Genomic DNA, 18,679 nt, shown 5'->3' on the forward strand with positions numbered 1-18,679 from the left:
ACCTTCCTTTTTACTAGGTAGGAAAAGAAGTTGAGAGAAACAATAATTGAAGCTGTTTCCTGTGAGAAATGGGAATTTTAAGACAGCTGAAACTTTCACAGAGTTGCCTGGATCTTAAGGGATTGAAAGACCTATTGAATGTTCAAAATGTATTTAAAAGGAAGCCTATTCATGTGGAATGACATAGGAATTTACTCCATCTTGTACTCCATTAAGATGTATGACTACAATGCACCAATAAAAAGGTAAAATAATTAATCAAAATGTACTTAAACTGGTACAGTACCCCTCCTTCCCTCTTTATCTGTGGCTCCACTTTCTAAAATTTCAGTTACCTGAAGTCCAAAAATATTAAATAGAAAATTCCTGAAATAAGCAATTCATAAGTTTTAATTATTTATTTATTGGTCCATTATAATTATACATGATAGATTCACAGTGATACATTTACATATACACATTTCATTATTTGGTCTATTCTCTTCCCCACATCTCCCCTTTTCCTTCTCTCCTCTCTCCCCATGCATGGTGAAGATATTTATAATGATATATTTATATATACACATAACATTCTTTGGCAATTCATACATTTTAAATTGCACATTGTTCTGAATGGCATGATGGAATCTTTCCCTGTCCCACTCCATCCTGCTCAGGATATGAATCATCCTTTCTCCTCTGTATCCTTTGCTGTAGATACCACTTGCCTGTGAGTTATCTGATCAGCTGTCTGGGTATCACAGTGTATGTGTTCATGTAACCCATATTTTAGTTACTAATGATTCCCAACTGCAAAAGTAGCAATGCTAACAATTTGGATGTAACAAAGCAAAGGCATAAAGTGTTTCAGTTAAGTGAAAAGATTAAAATAAAAAAAAAGATATTGAGAGAGAGAGAGAGAGAGAGAGAGAGAGAGAGAGAGAGAGACTACTTTCATATAGCTTTTATTATAATATATTGTTATAATAGTTCTATTTTCTGTTTTTGTTTTTTTTTGTGATCTGGGAATTGAATCGTGGGGAACTATACCACTGAGGTATAGCCTCATCCTATTTATTTATTTATTTATTTATATTTATTTATTTATGTTTTGGTTGTACTAGGGTTCATGGAAACACTTCTACCTCCAGGCTAAACTCCCAGATCTACTTTTTATATTATTTTTATTTGGAAACAGGGTCTCTTAAGCCAGCAAGAGTGATTTTGAACCTGCACAATCCTCTGGTCTCCACCTCCGAAGCGTGGGGATAATAATAATAATAATAATAATAATAATAATAATAATAATAATACATAAGCGTGCACTACCACGCCCAGCTTATTTTTTATTTTGAGACAGGATCTTCCTAAATTTTAGAGGCTCATCTCCAACTATCAATTCTTTTTTATTTTTTTATTTTTTTATTTTTATTTTTTATTTGTGTACTGTATTCATACATCATAGTGGGATACAAACTTTTGTACACATACATGCACACATCGCCCAGTCAGCCCCCACCCGATCCCCACCCCATTCTCTCCCCATCCCTCCTTCCCATGCTTGGCTTAGTGGTTGACATCTAGTATTATAGCAATTTATCCAAAATTAAAAATGATAATCTCACAAAACAGTTTCATTTGTCTGATACAAGCTTTTGATGACTTAAAGATAACATTTCAATATTTCTTTTTGCTTTCTTTCTTACCAGAGAATATTTTTTTTCTATTTTTTTAGGTGAAACTGTCATAAATTTATATATTTATTTTTCAGAAAAAAATCTATCCTAATATGGAATATGGATTCTAGATACCCAAAACGATCTTGAAAAAGAACAAAGCTAGAAGATATATATTTTCTGATTTCAAACCATATAAAGCTACAATAATTGAAACAGTGTAGTACTCTTCTAAAGGCAGATATATAAACCATTGGAGTTAAATACAAGCCTAGAGCTAAATTCTTCCCTGTATTGTCAAGTTATTTTTGACAAGGTTTTCATGAACATTTGGTGGTGGAAATAATAATCTTTTAACTAAATATTTTTGAAAAATAATAATTACATGGAAAAGAATAAAATTGGACCCTTACCTAATCCCATATACAAGTATTAATTCAAAATAGATAAAAGACCTAAATATATATCTTAAGACTATAAACTTTTAGAAGAAAATCTGGGTCATAAAACCTCACAACATGGAAATTGGCAGTGATTTCTTGGATATGATTTCAATGGCACAGGCAACAGAAGAGTATACAAACTCCTTAAAAAATAAAAAAAATATTGTATATCCAAAGACAATGTAAACAGAGTTAACAGTTACTAATAGAATGGGATAAAATATTTCCAATTGCTATATCTGAAGGTATATTAATATTCCAACTAGAAATCCTAAAAATTGACAACAATAAAGGCAAACAATACAATTTAGAGATAGGTAAAAGACTAACATAAATAATGAATCTCCACAGATAACCAATCATAGTTGTCTGTTGGATGGAGAATCTTGTTTCTCTGGTTCTGGTGTGTGTTACCTATTTCTTCTTTGTAGTTAATCTCTTTGAGTATTTTCTCTAGCGCTGGTTTTGAAGACATAAATTCCTTCAGTTTCTGTTTGTCATGGAAGCTTCTTATTTCTCCATCTAATTTGATAGAAAGTTTTGCTGGATAGGAAATTTTTGGCTGGAAGTTGTTTTCTTTCAGAGTTTGGAATATGTTACTCCAAGCCCTTCTGGCTCTCATGACTTGGTTTGGGAAGTCTGGAGTGATTCTAATTGGTTTGCCTCTGAATGTCACTTGGCCCTTTGTTTTTGTTGCCTTTAAGATTCTCTTCTTGGCTTCCACATTGGTCATTTTGACAATTATGTGGCGTGGGGATCCTCTTCTCCGATCCTGTCTAAAGGGAGTTCTATAAGTTTCCTGGATCTGTGTATCAATCTCTTGCTCTATGTTTGGAAAATTTTCTGCTATTACTTCCTTGAAGAGATTGTTGATCCCTTTGGTGTCACTTTCTTTTCCCTCCTCTATTCCAATTATTCTTAGGTTAGCTCTCTTAAAATGGGCCCATATTTCTTCAATGTCAGATTCCTGCTGTTGGATATTTTTTTTCTAGATTAGAAACTATGCGTTCATTTTTGGATTGATCATCTTCTAAGAGTGAGAATCTGTTCTCCATGTGGTCTAATCGGTTGTTTGTGCTTTACTTCATTAATTGCATCCTTTATCTCTTTTTGGCTCTCTCTGAGTTCTTTTCTAAGCACCTCTATTATTTCTACAGTTTTTTTCCTGATTTGCTCTTTTAGAAATCTCTGATTTTCTGTTTAATCAGGTTCTGATGTTGTGGGGTTGTGGGCATTCATTGCTCCAGTGTTATTCCTCTTTCCCATGATTTCGGAAGTTTTTGCCTTCTCTGGGTTCTTCCCTTGGCTCACTATGACTTCACTTAAGGTGCTCTGGATCTCGAGTCAGTAGTATCTCAGACCCCACTACTCCTTTACTGGGTTGTATCACAGAGTCTCCGACCCAGGGAGTCGAAAGAGGCTGCTTTAAACTATGGGTGGTGCCAGGTTGCACGTTCTCCTATGGTGTGATATCTCTGCCACTGCCACTCCATCACTGGGTCAAGTCCCAGGGAGTACAGTACTGGGATTTCTCCTCTGTGGCCCGCAGTTTGACTCACTGTTCTTGAGTTCGCAGATGGAGCTGTACTGTATCTGTGAATTCGCTGCTGCTGCCGCCGGTGGCAATATGGTGCCGCTGCCATGCCCTCGGCAGTGAGGCTGGCTTATTTCTTCTTGGTTTTGAGTTCCACTCTGAGTCCCTGCAGCGTGTGCTGAGCTCAGCCACTGGGAGCTTTAGATGCTCCCTGCGCTGAAAAATCCCACCTGGCTGTTCCGCAGCAGCTCACCTCAGCTCACTGTAGCCGTCCGGTGAACTCGCCGCTGCCGCCGGCAGTATGACGCTGCTGCCGCGTCCTCGGGCGTGAGGCCGGTGTATCGCCTCTGTGGCTCTGAGCTCTGTTCTCAGTTCGCTTTCTCCCTGGAGCCTGGTGATTTTTTTTGTTTCTCTGGTGATGGTGTTTTCTGGCTATGAAAGGCGCTGATTTTTGTGGTAATGGAGATTGGTTGTTAGCGGGGCTCTTAAGCCCCGCTTTTCTCGGTCGCCATCTTCCCGGAATTCTCCAACATTCAATTCTTAAGCTTCAACCTCCTAAGTAGCTTGGATTACATGAATGTGCCCACTGTACTGGACAATTATTCTTATTTTTCCTTATTATTGTTTTTTTTCTTTTTATTAATGCTTTAAAATTTTTTTTATTGGTACATTTTATCCAAACATCATATTGGGGTAAAAAACTTATGTGTACAAACATGTACACAATGCTGGTTTAACCCCTACCCAATTCCTACCCCATTCCCTCCCTGTCCCTCCTTCCCTTGCTTGGCTTAGTGATTGACTTCGATATGTTTAAGTACATTGTGTGTTTTGGAGATTTTCCTCTCCCCCCCCTCCTTTATCCTCCTTTAGGTTGTCTTGTTTGTTCCTCTATAGGATTTCTTTTTTCAAGAGTTTCTCCTATGACCCATTTCTCCCAAATTCTCACATATTAGGGAAAGCATCTGATTTCTTATTTTTTGTGACTGACTAATCTCACTTAGCATAATGTCCTCCAGTTCCATCCATTTCTCTGAAAATGATGTAATTGAGTTTTTTTTTAAATGGCTGAGTAAAATTCCATTGTGTACATAACCCATAGTTTTGTAATCCATTTATCTGTTGATGGACATCTTGGCTGGTTCCATAGTTTGGCTATGGTGAATTGTGCAGCTATGAACATAGATACACATGCATTAGCTTGGTAGTTTGTCTTCCTATCCTTTGGGTAGATACCCAGAAGTGGTATTGCTGGATCAAATGGTAGATTTGTTCCCATTATTCTGAGGATTCTCCATACTGTTTTCCAAAGTGGTTGCACTAATTTGCAATCCCACCAGCAATGTCTTGGAGTTCCCACTTCTCCACATCCTCGCCAGCATCTGTTGTTGTTTGTGTTTTGAATGATTGCCATTCTAGTTGGAGTTAGGTGAAATCTCAGGGTAGTTTTGATTTGCATCTCTCTGATTGCCAGTGATGTTGAGCATTTTTTCATGCATTATTGGCCATTTGAATTTCTTCTTTTGTGAAGTGTCTATTTAATTCGTTTGCCCATTTTGTTATTGGATGCTTTGTTTTCTTAGTGTTGAGTTTCTTGAGTTCTCTGTAGATTCTAGATATTAGTCCTCTATCGATGGTGTAGGTGGCAAAAATCATCTCCCATTCTGTTGGCTATCGATTGAGGTTCTTGACAGTTTCCTTTGCTGAACAGAAGTTCTTCAGTTTCATGCAATCCCCCCATGTATTGATTCTCCTTTTAATTTGTTGTGCCTTTGGGGTCTTGTTGAGAAAGTGTTTATCTGTGCCCATGTGTTGCAGTGTTGGAACTATGCCCTCTTCAAGGAGCTTCAAAGTCTCTGGTTTGATTTCCAAGTCTTGGATCCAACGTGAGTTGACTTTTGTATAGCGTGAAAAAGTGGGATTAATTTCCAATTTTCTGTATATGGTTAACCAGTTTTTCCAACACCATTTGTTGAAGAGGCTATGTTTTTTCCCCAGTGTATGTTTTTGGCCCCTTTGTCAAAAATCAATTGGCTGAAAGTGTGTAGACTTGTTTCTGGGTCTTCTATTCTGCTCCATTGGTCTATATATGTTTTTTTTTTTTTTGCCAGTGCCATGCTCTTTTATTACAATAGCTTTGTAGTATAGTTTAAAGTCAGGTATTGTGATTCCTCCTGCATGGTTTTTGTTGCTGAGAACTACCTTGGCTATTTTGGGCTTTTTGTTATTCCAGATAACTTTAAGGACTGATTTTTCTATGTCTGTGAGGAATGATCTTGGTAGTTTAATGGGCATTGCATTAAATCTGTAGATCACTTTTGAAAGGATGGCCATTTTAATGATATTTATTCTGCCAGTCCATGAACACGGAAGATCCTTCCATCTTCTAAGATCTTCTTCGATTTCTTTTTTTCAGTGTTTTATAATTTTCTTTGTAGAGTTCTTTTACCTCCTTCATCAAGTTTATTCCTAGGTATTTTATTTTTTTGTGGGAGATCCTGAGTGAAAGTGTTTTCTCAATTTCTTTTTTAGTGGATTTGTGGTTGGTGTACAGGAAAGCTTCTGATTTTTTCAGATTGATTTTGTATCCAGATTCTTTGCTGAATTTTCTGATCAGATCTATAAGCCTTTTGGTTGAGTTTTTTGGGTTTTCTAAATATAGTATCATGTCATCTACAAATAGTGAAAGTTTGAGTTCTTCTTTTCCTATTTGTACTCCTTTGATGTCCGTTTCTTGCCTTATTGCTCTGGCTAGAGTCTCTAGTACTATACTGAAGAGAAGTGGTGATAATGGACATCCTTGTCTCTTTCCAGTTTTTAGGGGAAATTCTTGAAGTTTTCCCCATTTAATATGATGTTGCCAGTGGGCATATTGTAGATTGCCTTAATAATGTTGAGATATGTTCCTTTTATTCCAAATCTCTGCAGTGTTTTTTTTTAATCATAAATGGATGTTGAATTTTATCAAATGCTTTTTCAGTGTCTATTGAAATGATCATGTGGTTTTGTCTTTGATTCTGTTTAAATGATGAATTACATGGATTGATTTTCGTATATTGAACCAGCCTTGCATCCCTGGGATGAACCCTACCTGGTCATGGTGTATGATTTTCTTGATGTGGTTTTGAATGTGTGTTGCTAGTATTTTGTTTAATAGTTTTGCATCCAAGTTCAAAAGATATAGGCCTGTAGTTTTCCTTCCTTGAACTGTCTTTATTCGGTTTGGGTATTAGTGTGATATTGGCTTCATAGAATGTATATGGAGAGTCCCGGTTTTTTCTATATTGTGAAATAGTTTGAGTAGTATTGGGGTTAGCTCTTCTATAAAGGTTTTATAGAATTCACTTGGGAAACCATCTGGTCCTGGGCTTTTCTTTGATGGTAAGCTCTTTATTGCTATTTCAATCTCTTTGATTGTTATTGGTTGGTTTAAGTGTTCTATATCTTCTTGACTCAGTCTAGGAAGGTTGTATTTATCTAGGAAGATGTCAATTTCCTCCAGATTTTCCATTTTGTTGGAGTATAGTTTTTAAAAGTAGTTTCTGATAATCCTCTGGATTTCTACACTGTCAGTAGTAATGTCTCCTTTTTCATCTCTTCATAATTTGGGTTGATTCTCTCTTTTTTTTAGTTAGGTTGGCTAGTGGTTTATCAATCTTGTTAGTTTTTTCAAGAAACCAGCTTTTGGTTTTGTTGATTTTCTGTATTGTTTTTTTATTCTCTATTTTGTTAATTTCTGCTCTAATTTTAATAATTTCCCATTTTCTGCTGGCTTTGGGGTTCAGTTGTTCCTGCTTTTCAAGTGCTTTGAGGTGTGTCATTAGGTTATTTATTTGAAGATTTTCTGTTTTTCTTATGTCAGCACTCAGTGCTATAAATTTTCCTCTTTATACTGCCTTCAAAGTGTCCCAGAGGTTTTGATATGTTGTATCTTTATTTTCATTTGTTTCTAGAAATTTCTTGATTTCACCCCATACATCTTCTATGACCCTTTCTTCATTCAGAAGTGTGGTGTTCAGTCTCCACATGTTTATGTTTTTTCTCTGGGTCTTCTTATACTTGATTTCTAGTTTCATTCCATTATGGTCTGAAATCACACAGGGAAGTATGTAACATTTTTAAAATTTGCTAGTCCTCATTTTGTGTCCCAGGATGTGATCTATTTTGGAGAAGGTTCTGTGAGCAGCTGAGAAAAATGTAAACTCTGCTGTAGTTGGGTGAAATATTCTATATGTGTCCAACAGGTCACTTTGATTAATGGTGTTCTTTAGTTCTGAGGCATCTTTACTGACCCTTTGTCTGGAAGATCAGTCTAGTATTGTGAGAGGTGTGTTGAAGTCTCCCAGTATTATTGTGTTGGGATTTATGTGTGACTTCATGTCACAAAGAGTTTGATTTATGAAAGTAGCTGCATCTATGTTTGGGGCATAGATGTTGATTATTGTTATTTCCTCTTGCTGGATTATTCCTTTTATCAGTAAAATATGGCCTTCTTTGTCTCTTCTAATAAGTTTGGGTTTGAAGTCTAACTTGTCTGGTGTCATAGTTGCTATTCCTGCTTGTCTTCGAGTACCATTAGCATGGATTTCCTTGCTCCAGCCCTTTACCTTAAGTTTGTTCCTATCTTTACTTGTAAGGTGTGTTTCTTGTAAGCACCGGATGGATGGATTCTGGTTTTTAATCCATTTTCCCACTTTATGTCTTTTTTGGGGGAGTTGAGGCCGTTTACATTCAGTGTGATTATTGAGAGATAATTTTTAATTCCTAACATGTTAAGATCTTATTTCTGTTTGAGATACTGTGTGTTCTTCTTTGCTTAGTTGTCTGATGGATTGGAGTTCTTGTTTCTTTGGTTCTGGCGTGTATTACCTATTTCTTCTTTGCAGTTAATCTCCTTGAGTATTTTCTCTAGAGCTTATTTTGAAACATAAATTCCATCAGTTTCTGTTTGTCATGGAAACTTCTTATTTCCCCATCTAATTTGATAGATAGTTTTGCTGGATAGGAAATTTTTGGCTGGAAGTTGTTTTCTTTCAGAGTTTGGAATATCTTACTCCAAGCCCTTCTGGCTTTCAAGACTTGGTTTTGGAAGTCTGGGGTGATTCTAATTGGTTTGCCTCTGAATGTCACTTGGCCCTTTGTTTTTGTTGCCTTTAAGATTCTCTGCTTGGCTTCCACATTGGTCATTTTGACAATTATGTGGCATGGGGATCCTCTTTTCTGATCCTGTCTAAAGGGAGTTCTATAAGTTTCCTGGACATGTGTATCGACCTATTGCTCTATGTTTGGAAAATTTTCTGCTATTACTTCCTTGAAGAGATTATTGATCCCTTTGGTTTCACCTTCTTTTCCATCCTCTATTCCAATTATTCTTAGGTTAGCTCTCTTAAAATGGGCCCATATTTCTTCAATGTCAGATTCCTGCTGTCAGACTTTTTTTTTTTTAAATTAGAAACTATGTGTTCATTTTTTGGAGTGATCATCTTCTAGAAGCGAGATTTTATTCTCCATGTGGTCTAATCTGTTGGTTATACTTTGAATTGAGGCCTTTATTTTATTGATTGCATCCTTTATCTCTTTTTGACTCTCTCTGAATTTTTTTTCAAAAGTCCTCTATTATTTCTATAGTTATTTTCCTGATTTGATCTTCTAGAGATCTCTGAATTTCTGTGTTATCAGGTTCGGATGCTGTGGGGTTGTTGGCATTCATTGCTCCATTGTTATTTTCTTTCCCATGATTTCAGAAGTTTGTGCCTTCTCTGAGTTCTTCTCTTGGTCACTATGACTTCACTTAAGGTGCTATGGATCTCAAGATTGTGGTATCTCAGTCACCACTACTCATTTACTGCATTGTATCGCAAAGTCTCAGACCCAGGGAGTCAATCAAGGCTGCTTTAGACCATGGGGGTGTGTGTGCCAGGTTGGGCGTTCTCCCACGGGGAGTTGTGACTATGGTGTGATATCTCTGCCACCGCCACTCCCCCACTGGGTCGGATTGCAAAAATTTTGGACCCAGGGAGACTATCTGCGCAAGTCACTGGGAGTGCAGTACTGGGATTTCTCCTCTAGTGGCCACAATTTGACTCACAGTTGTTGAGTGCGGTGATGGAGCTGTAGTGGACTCTGTATTCGCTGTTGCCACCGCTGGCAATATGGCACTGCTGCCACACCCTCAGCCGTGAAGCTTGTGTATTTCTTCTCTGGTTTTGAGCTCCGCCGTGTGTCCCTGCAGGGTGTAGTGAGTTCAGCCCTTGGGAGCTTTAGACGCTCCTTGCGCCAAAAAAACTGCTTACTGCAGCCCAGCTGTTCAGCAGCTGCTCGCTTCAGCTTGCTGTCCACCCCTCCTCTCTCGAGCCCAGTGGCTGGTTGAGTGCATTTGTCTGGAGCTGTCTGGTGAATTCACCGCTGCCACCGGCAGTAAGGTGCTGCTGCCGTGTCCTTGGCCGTGAGGGTGGCGTAGTTCTTCTCTGGTTTTGAGCTCTGCTCTGTGTCCCTGTAGGGTGTGCTGAGCCCAGCCCTTGGGAGCTTTAGACCCTCCGTGAGCCAAAAAAACTGCTGACTGCTGCCCGGCTGTTCAGCAGCTGCTCACCTCAGCTCACTGTCCACCCCTCCTCTCTGGAGCCCGGTGGCTGGTTGAGTGCATTGGTCTGGAGCTGTCTGGTGAATTCGCTGCTGCCGCTGGCAGTAAGGTGCTGCTGCCGTGTCCTTGGCCATGAGGGTGGCATATTTATTCTCTGGTTTTGAGCTCCGCTCTGTGTCCCTGTAGGGTGTGCTGAGCCCGGCCCTTGGGAGCTTTAGATGCTCCTTGCGCCAAAAAAACTGCTGACTGCCGCCCAGCTGTTCAGCAGCTGCTCATCTCGGCTCGCTGCCTGCCGCTACTCTCTGGAGCCTGGTGGCTGGTTGAGTGTGTTGCTCGAGCCGTCTGGTGAAGTTGGCGCTACCGGTGGCAGTAAGGCGATGCTGCCGCATCCTTGGCTGTGAGGCCGGTGTATCTCCTCTCTGCTTCTTAACTCCATTCTGAGTGTCCCTCCTCTCTGGAGCCTGGTGCTCCGAGGGAAGATGGAGCCCGTGCCACTCCACGCAGCGGCTCCGGCTGCAGCATTGCGGGCTGATTTCTTTCTGGTGTCTCATTTTTCCAGCCCTCTTTTTCTCTGTCCCTTGTATTTACAGTTTTTATTTCTTTGCTGATGGTGTTTTCTGGCTCTGAGAGGCGCTGGTTTTGTGGTAATAGAGATCGATTGTTAGCGGGACTTGTAAGTGCTGCTTTTCTCCGTTGCCATCTTCCTGGAAGTCTCCTTATTATTGTTGATCACTCAGTGTACTCCACTTGTAAATTAAATCTAATCTATCTATCTATCTATCTATCTATCTATCTATCTATCTATCTATCTATCTATCTATCTATATTTCACTTGGAAAGCCATCTGGTCCTGGGCTTTACTTGATTGTAGGCACTTTACTGCTGTTTCAATCTCTTTTATTTTTATTGGTTGGTTTAAAATTTCTATATATTCTTTACTCAGTTTAGGAAGGTTGTATTTATCTAGAAAGTTGTCAATTTTCTCCAGATTTTCCATTTTGTTGGAGTATACTTTTTCAAAGTAGTTTCTGATAGTCCTCTGGATTTCTACACTGTCAGTATTAATGTCTCCTTTTTCATCTCTTATCTTCTTAATTTTGTTTGATTCTCTCTCTTTTTTAGTTAGGTTGGCTAGTGGTTTATCTATCTTGTTAAGTTTTTCAAGAAACCAGCTTTTGGTTTTGTTGATTTTCTTAAATTTTTTTATTCTCTACTTCATTCATTTCTGTTCTAATTTTAATAATATCCTCCTTTCTACAGGCTTTTGGGTTCAATTGTTCCTGCTTTTCAAGGTCTTTGAGGTGTGTTATTAGTTTATTTATTTGAAGTTTTTTTTTTTTTTTGCCAGTCTTGTGTTTATGTTCATGTGGTTTCTCTGGGTCTTCTTATAGTTGATTTCTAATTTCCTTCCATTATGGTCTGAAAAGACACAGGGAAATATGTAACATTTTTTGAATTTTCTAGTGCTCATTTTGTGGTCCAGGATTTGATCGATTTTGGAGAAGGTTACGTGAACATCTGAGAAAAATGTAAACTACGCTGTAGTTGGGTGAAATATTCTATATATGTCCAACAGGTCACTTTGATTAATGGTGTTCTTTAGTTCTGAAGTATCTTAACTGACCTTTTGTCTGGAAGATTGGTCTAATGTTGTGAGAGGTAGGTTGAAGTCTCCTAGTATTTTTGTATTAGGACTTCTGTGTGAGTTAATGTCAGAAAGAGTTTGTTATATGAAAGTAGTTGCACCTATATTTGGGGCATAGATGTTGATTATTGTTATTCCCTCTTGCTGGATTATTCCTTTTACCAGTAAAATATGAGCTTTTTTGTCTCTTCTAATAAGTTTGGGTTTGAAGTCTAACTTGTCTGATATCATAGTTGCTACTTCTGCTTGCCTTCAAATTCTGTTAGCATTAGTTACCTTTCTCCAGCCCTTTACCTTAAGTTTGTTCCTATCTTTACTTGTAAAGATGGATGGATTCTGGTTAGCTCTCTTAAAATTGTCCCATATTTCTTCAATGTCAAATTCCTGCTGTCCGAAATGTTTTTCTAATTTATAAACTATGCATTCGTTTTTGGAGTGATCATATTCTAGAAGCGAGATTCTATTCTCCATGTGGTATAATTAATTGTTTATAGTTTGAATTAATTACTTTACTTCAATGATTGTATCCTTTGTTTCTTTTAGGCTCTCTAAATTCTTTTCAAAGGTCCTGTATTATTTCTATAGTTATATTCCTGATTTGATCTTCTGGGGATCTCTGCATTTCTGTGTTATCAGGTTCTGATATTGTGGGGTTGTGGGTATTCATTGCTCCATTGTTGTTCCTCTTTCCCATGGTTTCAGAAGTTTGTGCCTTCCCTTGGTTCTTCTCCTGGCCACCTCGACTTCACTTATGGTGCTTTGGATTTCTAGAGTTTGTGGTAATCTCAGCTACTGCTACTCTTTCACTGGGTTGTATCGCAAAGTCTCAGACCCAGGGAGTTAATCGAGGCTGCATGAAACTATGGGGGTGCCAGGCTGGGCATTTTTCTATGATGAGGTGTAACTAGGGTGTGGTATCTCTGTCACCACTACTCCTTCACTGGGTTGGACTGCAAAATGTCAGACCTAGGGAGATTATCAAAGCTGCTCAAGTCCCTGGGGGTGCAGTGCTGAGATTTCTCCTTTAGGGGCCGCAATTTCACTTATGGTTGTTGTGCACGCTGATGTGGAGCTGTCATGGTTGTGGTGAACTTGCCGCTGATGCTGGCAATATGGTGCCATTCCTATGCCCTCGGCCATGAGGCTGGTGTATTTTTTTTTCCTGGTTTTGAGCTCTGTTTTGAATCCCTGGAGGGCGTGATGAGCTTGGCTACTGGAATTTTTAGATGTTCTTTGAGCTAAAAGAACTGCTGAATTACACCTGAATGATCCGCAGCTGCTCACTTCAGCTCTTTGTTTACTTTTCCTCTCTGGAGCCTGATGCTGTGAGGTGAGATGGTGCCAGCACGGCATCCACCATTGCAGTGCTGGCTGGTTTCTTTTCTGGTCTCTGGTTGTTCTTCTAGTCTTCCTTTTCTCTGTACCTTGTATTTACAGTTTTTATTTCTCTGCTGATAGCGTTTTCTAGATATGTAAATTGCTGATTTTGTGGCAATAGAGATCAAGTGTTAGCAGGACTTGTAAACGCTGCTTTTCTTGGTTGCCATCTTTCGGGAAATTGGTGCATGTTTATAATCCCAGTTAGTACTTGGGAGGCTGAGACAGGCAGATCTCAGATTCATGGGTAGCCTCAGTAACTTATGGAGGCTCTCAGGAACTTAGTGAGACCCTGTTTCAAATTAAAAGAGCAAAATAGGGTACAGCTCAGAAGTAGAATGACCCTGGTTTCCATCCTCAGTTCTACACACACACACACACACACACACACACACACACACACACACAATGGCTCTGGTGTCTTTTGCTAATAAGATTAGCAAACTTACAACTTGATAATTTGATACCCCAGCTCTAGTCAAGCATATTAACTGAAATTTTATTATCATAGAGAATATCTAGGTAGCTAATGAGCATATAAAACAGTATCCAGCATTTCTTGTAAGTAGGAAAATTCAAATTAAAACCATAGTGTTTCGTTGGGTACAATGGTGCAGACCTGTAATCCCAGTAATTTGGAGGCTGAGATAGGAAGATCACAGGTTTGAGACCAGCCTCAGCAACTTAGTAAAACTTTCAGCAACTTTGCAAGACTCTGTTGCAAACTAAAAAATAAAATAGATCTTGGGGTGTAGTTGAGAGGTAGCATTTTCTTGGGCTCAATTCCAAGTACAAAAAAATACAACAACAATATTTTACTAATATAGGTACAATTACAAGGCTAACAATATTAAATGTTGGCAAGTATGTAGAGAATATGAAACTCCATCGCTGGTGGTTGCATAATTTGGTAAAACCACTTAAAAAACTGGAGGTCCCTTACTAAGCTAAACATATACCTTCATATATATGTTTAGCAGGAGTGTTCATGTCCACCAAAAGACATACACAAGACTGCTCATAGCAGCTTCATTCATATAGGTCAGAGTGGAAGAAGACCCCAAATACCCATCAAAGGAGACTGGATACTTGGGAAATTGACACAAGAGGATCAAAAGTTTGAGGCCAGCATATGGTAACTAGTGAGACCCTATTTCAAATAAAAAATAAAATAAGATTGAGTCTGAAGCTCAGAGGTAGAGCATGCCTGGGTTCAATCTCCAGTACTACACACACAAATGTAATCCGTTGGAGATAATAGGCAACTTAGAACATGTTATCTTGGAAAACCTCTCAGAAATAAAGGAAGGTAGACAGAACCTCAGCAAAACACAGCAGGGAAGAGCTGGGGTCAGATCTTATGCTAAGACTCCACAGTGAGTCTTTTCCTGCACACCAAGCTTGTTTATTCTGGTTCCTGAGTCAGCCATAGTGCTGGTGGCATAAGTGCCACCTGAGGAGCCCATGTGGTGGGGACTGTGACAGCAGAGGCCAGTTCATCTCAGTTCCTTTAGCAAAGATATGAACAGGGATCTTAATGTCTCTTCTCACTGAACATATTTTTTTTTAAACACAGAAACAAAACCAGAATCTATTTCTTGTTGGCATGTGTGAATCAGGGACTCCTTTGAGATAATATAACTCTCTGAGTATCTATTTCTGTGCAATTTCAAGTGCCTTAACAGTAGGATTTGACAAGCAAAGGGACTTTCTTTTCAATTGCACAGTAAGGAGGAACTGAGGGCAAGATCCCTCTCTGGGATCCGAGGGCTGCAGTTCCTTTTCTTTCAGGGACTGTTGGCTTTTGAATCCCCTGATGTTCTGCCAGTGTGGATCCAGACCCCTCTGGCGCTTGTGTCACTGGTCCATTAGCATGTTTTGCACATTTTATTGCTAAGCAACAATTAGCAGTGTGAATCCTGCCTTCTGTGATTTCAATTTGGGTTTCACACATGGAATTGTGCTTTCATCTTTGCAATACAGCAACTGTGCTCACTGTTGGGAACAGCTGAAGCTGTTTTAGGAGAATCTAAGAGAATAGATGGAGGAGGTAACAGCAGGTATTCAGCCATTTGGTGGCATGGCTTCCAAACAAAGTTATTTATAAAAGAGCCTTTTCTAATTAGATATCCAGTAATGTGAAAGTAAAGCTAAAGGTTGGAGGTAAACTCAAAGCAATTCAGTTTGGCCTTAAGGGGGAACTGATAGCAGTAGAATAATTATGAAAATCCTGAAAGAGAGCAAGCTAAAGGTCCATAGGAAGAAGAAAAAAACCTTTCAGCAGAAAAATTTCACATGATGATATTGAAAGGAAATGTCTTTCTTCTAATCTCATATCAGGGAGAATTATTTTTATTGCGTTAATGGGATATCTGGAAAACACAAAGGGGACAATACATTTAGAAGAAAAATAAGTAACACAGTAAACAGAAAAAAAAATAACAAAAACAGGAAAAATGCTCCATTAAGTAAAATGCAATCCAGTTCATTATACATAAGAAAAATGACCATGTTTCATCTTAAATATTGCTTTTATGAATTGCAATTTCTTGTGAAATATTTCGGTTAGAGAAGTAAAATTAGCAACATTTAAGAACTTGGCCAAAGCCAGGTGTGGTGGCTTTTAATTCCAGTATTTGGGAGGCTGAGACAGGAGGATAACAAGTTTGAGGACAGCCTCAGCAAGCAGTGAGACTCTCATCAGCCTAATAAGACCCTGTTTTGAAATTTAAAAAATAGGCTGGAGGTGTAGCTCAGAGGTAGAATGTCATTGGGTTGAAAACCCAGTAACACACACACACACAACTTGGCAAATATAAAAGTATGTTTATTTTTCTATGTATATAGAATGTTGCTTTAAAAATTCTACCAGGTAACCATTTTTACTCTGTTCTGTTGAGGAAGGGAGGAAGCTGTGTTTAAAAATGTATGGAAAAATAGAATCTACAGATTTTATATTTATAAAAAGAGATAGGTTTTCTAGTCTCTCTAGCACCTTGAAGAATGATATAGGAAGGATCATAATTTTAAAAATCTATAACCGAAGAAGAAAGTATTAGTCTTGATTCGCTTTGGAAGCACTTGGTAAAACACACAACAAATGTTGTTTGAAATAGAACAGGATTTATAGAGAATTAAAATTTCAGAGTTAAGAAGTATTAATCACAGATGAACCATATTTTCTCATTGTATAAGAAACTCTCTGAATAAAACCCTTTGATTAAAACCTGTTTGACTTTGAGGATGGTTAATTCACAAATATTTGGTTTTACTTTGAACAGTGATTTCTTAAATCTTTGACTTTCTCTTTAGTGAGCAGAATCGGACACTCTTTGACTTCACTTCCATCCAGTGACGACATCTATTGAACTATGAAGTCTTCATGCACTTACCTAGATAATTAAAAGCCTTCTTGTCCTCAAAGATCACACAATCTAATGAGCAAGACACATAAGTAAATAGAAAAAGTCACGTGTCATGTTTCAGTATAAAGAGAATGAGTGTAGAGAAGCCATCTTAGCTCATTTTGAGGGCAGAAGGTCAGGAGGGATTCCCAGAGGCCAAGGCAAGTGAATGGTTTGGTTTTTACACAGAACTACAAATAATGAATCTGGTGTGGATATGTCTGGAACCATTAATGTGGAGTATTCTGGAGGAGAGGGCTGGGAGGGAAGGAAGAGGTTCGAACAGAGACTTTCATGGCTTATTCTGTCTTCCTTTATTTGTAGAGCATGTTACAGTGAGGATGTATTTGTACATAATAAAAGGTATACAAAGGGACAAAAAAGAGGGAGAGAATTTCTTCTTTTTTAAATGGCTTTTCAAATATTTGAAAATGGTGTCTCACCAGGATAAACCCTAGCTCCTAAAATGAAATGATGTAAAGTACACAAAGTGCTTTGCATAGCTTGTCATAGGACCAATACAACAATCTTTCTTGGGTTCAGTTCAGGCTTTTTTCTTTTTTGTTCTTCTTTTTTCTTTTAAGGTGTCACTCGGTTGCTGAGCGTCTCACTACGTTGTTGAGGCTGTCCTCTAGCTTGATATCCTCCTGTCTCAGCCTCCCAAGTACTAGGATCACAGGTGTGTGCCACCACACCTGGCTCCAGGCTTTTTTCATAAGCTAACAAGGAAATAAAGCACCTATTCTAAATTTATACGATCGGGTTTTAGAACTTAAATTTAGGCTTCATATTGAATCGTGCTAAATGTGACATTGATCTTAACTTATTATTCCCATCAATTGGAATACTTTTAAAGATGATTTTGTCATCTGAAGTATTACCTGTGTCTCAGTTTTGTTATCTACAAAAGTGATCAACATACGTTTTGTTTTCAATAAAATGGCTGCTAGAAACATTTAAGAGGGGAAATGTTTTGGTGGCTATTTCCAATTTTAACATCTGTTTATTCCTTTCTAGGTTTTGTTACCCATTCCATTTGATTCTATATACATGTGCTCGCTCTTTTTTTCTTTTCTTTTGGTACTAGAGCCACACTCCCAGCCCTTTTAATTTTTGTTGTTTTAAAACAGGTTCTTGTTAGGTTGCTGGGGGTCTTGCTAAATTGCTGAGGCTGTCCTCTAATCTGTGATCCTCTTGTCTCAGCCTTCCCAGTACTGGGATTAGAGATGTGAGCCACCGCACCTGGGTAGCATGTGTTCTATTGAGCCTGTGTGCTCTGCCAAGTGCTCTCGTAAGAGCTTAGATGTTTGCCTCTGACCTCACTTCTCTGTCCAGTTCTGTCACCAGAAGGAGACCATCCTAGTCTTCCCCTTTGGTTATCATTTCATTTTATTCATCCCTTTAAAAAGTGAACCTCTCAGACTAAAGGAGTGTGGGAAGTTTTCTTCATCTTAGATACTGTGAGTGATTTGTTTGCTCTGGTGATAGACACCTGCTCATCCATCATCTATTGATAGTGTGACCTGAGTTTATATACCATACAAATTTATATTAAGTGATGTGAATTTGTGGTGGTGGGAGGAGAGGTGCTGTGAGTGAGGCCTTTACCCAGGTAGTGACAATGTCCTTGGGGGGAAATTTCTTATCCTTATGAAATCTCCAAAGTTCATGAAATCAGTCATATATTAATGTACTTTTTGGCACTGCCTACTGAGACTTTGCTATGTAAGGAACAGTTAGAAAACTGCTAAAATTTCTTTTCCCTGGGAGGGTAAGTGGCAGGATTGTGAACATCTTTTACTTTGTATATTTCAGAAGTGTTTAAATTTTATACTTCCATTATGTTTATTTATCCATTCATTGACTCATTTATTTAATTAGTGGTACCAGGGAGTAGACCCAGGGGCATTCTACCTCTGAGCTACACCCAAGCTCTATTTTATTTTTTAATTTGAAATGGGGTCTTATTTAGTTGCTAAAACTGGCCTCCAACCTGAGATCCTCCAGTCTCAGCCTCCCAAGTACTGGGATTACAGCTACA

Source organism: Muscardinus avellanarius (genome assembly GCF_963383645.1).
Source record: "Muscardinus avellanarius genome assembly, chromosome: 11".
Lineage (NCBI taxonomy): Eukaryota > Metazoa > Chordata > Mammalia > Rodentia > Gliridae > Muscardinus > Muscardinus avellanarius.